The sequence below is a fragment of the Podarcis filfolensis genome (assembly GCF_964270895.1).
Source record: "Podarcis filfolensis genome assembly, chromosome: 2".
Classification (NCBI taxonomy): Eukaryota; Metazoa; Chordata; class Lepidosauria; order Squamata; family Lacertidae; genus Podarcis; species Podarcis filfolensis.
The window spans coordinates 66,004,897-66,012,110 of record NC_139605.1 but is presented as its reverse complement, the minus strand read 5'-3'; positions in this window follow the sequence as shown (position 1 = coordinate 66,012,110).

The following is a 7,214-nucleotide window of genomic DNA, read 5'->3' as shown; positions in this document are numbered from 1 at the left end:
TCTCTCACGGGTTAGGGGGCGCAAATTACTTGCCTTGCCCCGGGTGCTGACAACCCACGCTACGCCACTGCATTTATGTAGGAGAAAATAAGGAGGTGGGCTGCTGGGATGGTGATTAAATGTATCCTCTGCCCCATCTGGGGTGAGGGGTAGGTTTTGTCCCCTCAATTTACTTTAAATTCAAACGAATGGAAGCTGTTGAGCATTTAGCCAGTCCCCATTTCTCAAATGACTGCAGCATAGCCTCATTCCTTCATCCGTGTATCTCTTCCTTTGAATCTTTGTAAGAAAAGCAGAGCAAAATGTTCCAAAAATAAATTTAAATCCTCCAGATTGCAACAGAAGCCTTTGAAAGATTGCTTTCTGCAGCACCAATCAGAAAAAAACCTCAGCAATGTCAGTCTGAAAAGTCCGTTTGCCCTTTCCGGCCTATGGCCTGCCGTATCGTACTCCTGCCACCAAATTGGCCAATGGCGGCAGGTATGTAGGGGGCGTCACCTGGGTGCAGTGCCAACTGAACAGTAGTGGTGCTCAGCACCATGCCCAGGGGAAGGATAAATACCCGGCTTGGAGGCCCTTTTGACCTCTTTCTTGCCATGCCACCTTTCACATCTGTTACCAATAAAGTTGTGGCCTTATTTGATCCCCCAAACCCAATAAACTGTGTGTTGTCTAGTTATTTTTACCTTAGGGAATAGGGTGGTTGTGAGGCTTCACCACACAAATAGGAGGGACTTCCAAAGCAATCCTGTGCACGTGATGCAAACGTTGCTTTGTTGCCACCACAGTGGTCACTTTGGTAGTATATGACTTGAGAGCCAGTGTGGTTAGACTATGACCTGCAGGACCGGGGTTCAAATTCCCACTCAGCCATGCAGCTCACTGGGTAACCTTGAGCCAGTCACTGGCTCTCAGCTTAACCTACCTCACAGGGCTGTTGTGGGAGGTTCAAATGGTGAGGGAAAATCTATGTATGCCACCTTGAGCTCCTTGGAGGAAAAAAAGTGGGATATCAATGTAATAAAATAAGTAACAAATATGATTGAACATTCTGCTTTGCTGTTAGGACATGTTCTGTGTCTAACTGTTGAAGCCCTTTTGTTGTGTAGATGCTCTAAATATGGTTTCTTTTGTAAGGAAAAAAATTTTTTTTTCAAAGAGTCACTCTGTTACATTTAAATATGAGAGGTAAGGTATGAAGAACAACACAGCCCTATTTAGGTTCTCTGGGATATTATCACATAAACTTTTTGGGGGATATTATACAACTTCTGTGAATGTGTGGGGTGGTTGAACAGTATCATGGTGGCAAGACCCTGCCCTGCCCTATGTGCATTCTTTATAATGGGTGAAGACACTTGCGGAGGAAGAGGTGTGCAGGGGCAGCGCAATCCCAGCGGGGCGCCATCGCTGCTGTTCCACCACCCGCGCTGGGCGCCATGCCCCCACAGGCGGCACACCACACCCCCAAGATGCGCGCCAGCCCCGCCTCCACCTGCTCTCTTGCCACTGGGTGAAGAGATCCCACATCTCTTCATGAGGAGGTCTCTTCACTTATTATCATAAGCCTAAGCATAAAGTTCAGGGGAGAAACCTGATGCTATGATGTGATTCCATTTTCACAAGAGTCTTGTAATATCTGAAAAGAATCATGGTTCAAAAAGAGTTGCCTTATTTAAACCAAAACAATATGCAAATGCTTGACAATACCACTAGATGTCATTCTAGCTTCTGATCTTGTGACAGTATTTTAGCTCTGGAACACATCCTTCGTGGGAGTTTGTTCTGACAACAACAGATAGGAGATGCAGTGCCCATCCACTGCTGTGGTATACCAAGCTCAAAGGTAGTGTGGAGGGAATTATCTTCTCCCTGCTTTTAACACAGAGGGGAAAGTAAAAATTTAAAAGTGTTCAAGGATAAAGCAGGCTTCGTACTAGGGTTTCTTTATCGTTGGGTTCAGAAGCAAGGTACACTGAAAATACTTTCTTATTCCACAACTTATATAACCAGGAGATGATAACTGTATGAATCTCTTTTCTTTCCATCTTGAAAACCTATGGATTCAGTTCAGCAACAGTGGGCAACTCTCCTTCTGCCTGGTAGGGTCCTTATTTTCGTTCCTGACAAACAGAGCCCATTATGGTCCTTGTCTCTTATTAAGGGTCAGTGTGGTGGTGTGGTTAGAGAGAGCCTAGGGCTCTCTCACTGCAGGCCCCGTGGGAAGTAGCAATGATGCTTATGTATTTCCTCCAGTCTTTATAATTACTTATTTATTTATTATTTAGCTGTATTCTGGTATACTTTTGACCACCCTTCTCCACCTTACTTCACATCACCGATGACAGCTTGAAACAGAGAAAATAGTTTTGTAAGAATACAAGCTCATAAGATGAAAAACGTTGACTCAGGATAGTAAATCCTGAATTAGCAGCCTCTAAAACCATTTCAGATATCTATGGTTCTCCAAATGAACTCACTTTAGTTGTAAAATATGTGGGCTCTCTTACATTGGAAATAAACTTTATTGTATACATGTAGCTTTATTTTAGGGGAAATGGTTCGGCTCTGCAGCAAATTGCTGTTACACAAAGAGATACTGTACTATGGAAATGGAATGTTAAAATGGAAAACAAATTGGAAATGAGTGCAAGGGAACAGAGCAGAGGCAACAATGGAGCTTTCTTCCATCTCTCCTCCAATTTGGCCAGCCTTTGAGTGATATGTAGGCCCAGTCCTGGACAGGCGAATAATGGCTGAATGACATGTGCCTTTCTGTTACAGTGAGGCTCCACTGGCCCTTCTGCTGATCTCTCCCTGTGAACCCTTCATGTGCCAATGGGTTGTGCTCTAAATGTTCATAAATATATTAATGGATCCCCCCCACCTCAAATCTGAGCTGCCTTTTTCTAGCCTACTTTTTTGGCCCACCAGATTGGCTCTGTAGAAAATGCTAGAAGGCTAATTTGATCTACTTTGCTTAATGTGACATTGCTGCAAGGAAATGATGCTCAATGAATTTTTATATACTGTATACAAAAAACCCACGCTTCTCTCTTCTTATTTGGTTATTTCCTTCTGAGTAAGGCTAGGCTTTTGCCCCAAAATAGGTCATAAAAGGGTGGTGGGTTCACAAAGAGAACATTTAGGAATGGGACCCTGCTGAGATTGTAACTTTGCTTTCGCTACTGTGCAGTTTAATTGAACAGTGTTGTGTGACCAGCATTAAGTACTTGAAGGAAGGAGAACACATAAGATGGAATTCCACAAAATATTAATAAAAGCAGCTGAAGCTAATTAGCCAGCCAAGAGTGGGGAGACCTTTAATGGGAAAGAACAGTTTATAATTAAGCCAGATGTTCAAGCAAGGGAGAATTTCCAGAGAGCAAGTGTGAGCCAGAAGGGCTGAATGCCTTGAGCTGTGGCCAGGAAGAGAGACCGTATTTTGACATTTGAGTGGATTTGCATAGAAAAACAGACTATATAATGGAGAAGACAATTGGCTTCTCGTGCACATGAGTAGTACAGAGGATGGATGTTCAGCCTTGAAAGAATAGGACTCACATCACGCAACATAAGTGACTCCGTAGGCTCTGCTCAAAAAAAGTCATGCAACCATATTTCATTCTCGCTGGATTGGGGATGGGTACATATCCTCTCAGTTGCAAAGTACTGCAGGTTGCCTTCTGGGAAATAAGATATGCCCTCAACAGATGTGCCACCTTCAGAAAAGACCCCCAGATTCTCTTGGCAAATGAATCAAGAACTATGCATTTATTGAGTTCTAATGTGATCATCTGGACTGGCCATGTTTGCTCCCTGTAGACTCTCCTCAACCATGGAATACTTGCCACACAACAGAGCCTGCTCAGACACCAAACATCTATGTACCAATGCCAACAGACAGATATATCCCATGCACCGACGTGATTCTTGTGTTGACTGAAAGTTCAGGGATCACAAAAAGTGACAATAAAGCCACTTGCCCATTTCAGCAACCATTTCCTAGTCCAGTTGTTGAGGTTCCAGAAAGCATGGAACACATATGGATAAGGTATTCTCTATTTTGTGGGAGGAGATTAATTTGGGTTGCACTTCAGATGTGGTTGCAAAAGAGAGAGAACATATACTCCACTAAAAATGGTTTTGAAAGCAAAAGAGAAAGGTAAACTTCAAGCAAGTGACCTGGGAGAGTCTCTGCACGTGAATTGTCCAAATCTTGGAGTACTCTCAAATTATGAACTTGATCCTTCAGGAGACGTGCAAACCCTCCCAGAACAGGACATATAACTAATTCCTGGGCATGGGAACCACCCTTTCCCCACAGTGCTTCTGTATTATCAGGATTCAGCCTCAGTTTATTAGTCTCCCCCACAATCCAGTCTACCAGTGCCTTCAAACATCTGCTCAGCACCTTCATGGCATCTCCTGATTCTGATGGAATGGAGAGACAGAGCTGCGTGTCATTAGCATGCTGTTGACACTGTGCTCCAAATTCCTGAATGACAGCTCTGGATGGTTTTGTTCAGGTGTTAAAATAGCATAGGAGGCGGAATGGACCCTTGTTGGGATCCCACAACACAAGTAATGGAGGTAAACAGTGAACTCCTAGTACTACTTTCTGGTAGTAACCTGGCAGGTAGGACCTGAATCACTGTATACAGTACCTGCAACTCTGCTTTACAGATGACAATGACAACAACAACAACACTTTATTATTTATATGCCACCCATCTAACTGGGTTACCCCAGCCACTCTGAGTGACTTCCAACAAATTAAAGGGCACTAAAACATCAAACTATCTAGATAATTTAGGCTGCAATCCTAACCTTGCTTACCTGGGAGCAAGCCTCAGTGAATTTAATAGTACTTATTTCAGTGTCGATGAAGGATTACGCTGTTACTCAAGTACGTCTTGACTTAAATGACTGTGGTTTTCAGCTATGCATAGAGATTTTTCTTTCCTCAGGTAGTAGTAATTACAGTTACTATTGTGGGCTTTGTTATGTCTGGATTCTTTTGATTATGTAATAATATTTATATTGGATTTTTATTTTTGGAATTCTAAGTAAAAAAGAAATGAAGGCAGTTGACATATCCATACCACACTGCCTCTTAAAGTAACCAAAGTTTTAAAACATGCTAAAACTAGTCTGGAGCTACATTTTCAGCTGGGGGTGACTTCTGGTGGAGTGGGGGAGCGGATTTTGCTTTTACCCTTTTAAAGGGATGTTTCTAGCAGTTTCCCTCTTTCAAAGGGTCTCACTTTTTTCACTCATTTAAAATAACCTAGTTAAAGATGGTTCAAATTTGCTCTTATCTGACTTCTAAATAATATGGATTGATATGGCCCAGAGCAGTTTGGAATCTTTTTGTACCCCACTTCCCATAGATGCCTGATTGTGAACTAAAATTGCTAGCTGTAGTAGGAAGATAGCCATTGTTCTTTTTATACACTGATTCTTCTTCATTTTCATTTTTATCATTATAATTGATTTATTAATCCCATTCTATACAAGTGTCTCAAGGCGATTTTCATGTAAAATGATTAAAAACACCCAAACATCAGTGGATGGAGTGAGATAGCTCAGGTGGGAGAGCATGAGGCTCTTAATGTCAGGGTTGTGGGTTTGAGATCCATGTTGGACAAAAAGATTCCTATATTGCCGTGTTTGGGAGTAGATTACCCTTGTGGTCCTTTCCGATTCTATGATTATAGGTTTTAAAATAACACTGAAACCCTAAAGAAGCAGACACCCATGGTAAAGATCCATTCATTCAGCTGGGAACATCTGTTGGAACAAAAATACATTCAGTTCTGAGATTGCTAGGAAATTGACTAGCCAATGCCAATTTTGTTTCATGGATTACCGGTAATTTAAGTAGGGGGAAAAATTCTTCTGTAGATTCCTATCTGGTATTTTGGTACAGCCCATCGGTTTAACACCAATGGACCATGGAAAGTTAATAAGTTCAATGAAGATTGTTCGTACAATGCTGTTTAATGAATTCCTAGTGCTACATACACCTCACCACTGGGTCCCAGTGGCTTCCCAGTATGTTGAGGCATGGTGGACACCTGGTTCGCAAGAGCAAAACACAGAGCCTTCATGTAGATCACGAGACATTTATTAATAAAATGTTGGCCACTTCTGCCCTAGACCATATAAGAACAAGTGACATGTAAGTGGTGACAGGTTCTGTATCCTATTACTAATTCCATATAATACTTAAAGTTGACCAAAGGCAAGGAAATGTTCTTTCTCCCCCCGGTCCTGTAGTGTGCTTTTAGCACAGCTGCATGAGTTACTCTGGCACACTTATTAAAACAGAAACTGATACAGTATAATTGCAGAATGGATGCAGCCCAGATGATATGTAATGCTAAAATTAAAGGCAGAGAGAGAGGGAGAGGGAATAAGGACAATTAAGAGAACTGACAGCGGGAAGAACTGAGGGAGGGGAATTGACTAGGTTCAAGCAGCGGTATGGAACAACCCCAGTCTCATCAGCCTCAGAACGTTTTGGATCAACTGTCAAGGTGAGACATCACTGCCCTCCTGGCTTTCTGAACCTGGGAAAAGCTGAGCAGAAAGTTCAAAAACCTGGATTTAGGTAAGATGGGTTGCATTAGGCATCCCGCCAGCATAGCCAATGGTCAAAAGTGGTGGAGAGTGTAAGGTTGAGGAGGGCTAGGTTAGGACAAAGCTGGATGCCTTCCCTACTTTTACTAAAGGTATGCACCTGTATAACTTGAACTCATTCTTTTTTTATGCATCTTTACCCCTTGAATCTCATTAAAGCTGCTGACATCGAACTTTCTTCACTATGCATAGCCTCAGAGTGATGGATGGTCAAACCCACTAAGAAGCATAGGCTCTTGCTTAAGAATAGGTAAAGAGAGATGGAAGAATCTTGTCAATTTAAGCTTCTCATTTTTCCAATCTTAAATTCAGTTCGTGTCATTTCTGCAGCCCATGACATCATCATCATTTAAATGTATGTAAAAATGTCGAAATATATATAAAAATAAAAAAATTGTCCAGTAGCACCTTAGAGACCAACTACGGTAAGTTTGTTCTTGGTATAAGCTTTCGTGTGCATGCACACTTCTTCAGGTACAATGTAAAAATGTGTTTGGCTTTTCAAGCGCAATTCACCTAATACACACAATTTTGTACACAATTTTGCCAGCTGCTTCCTGCAGTATATT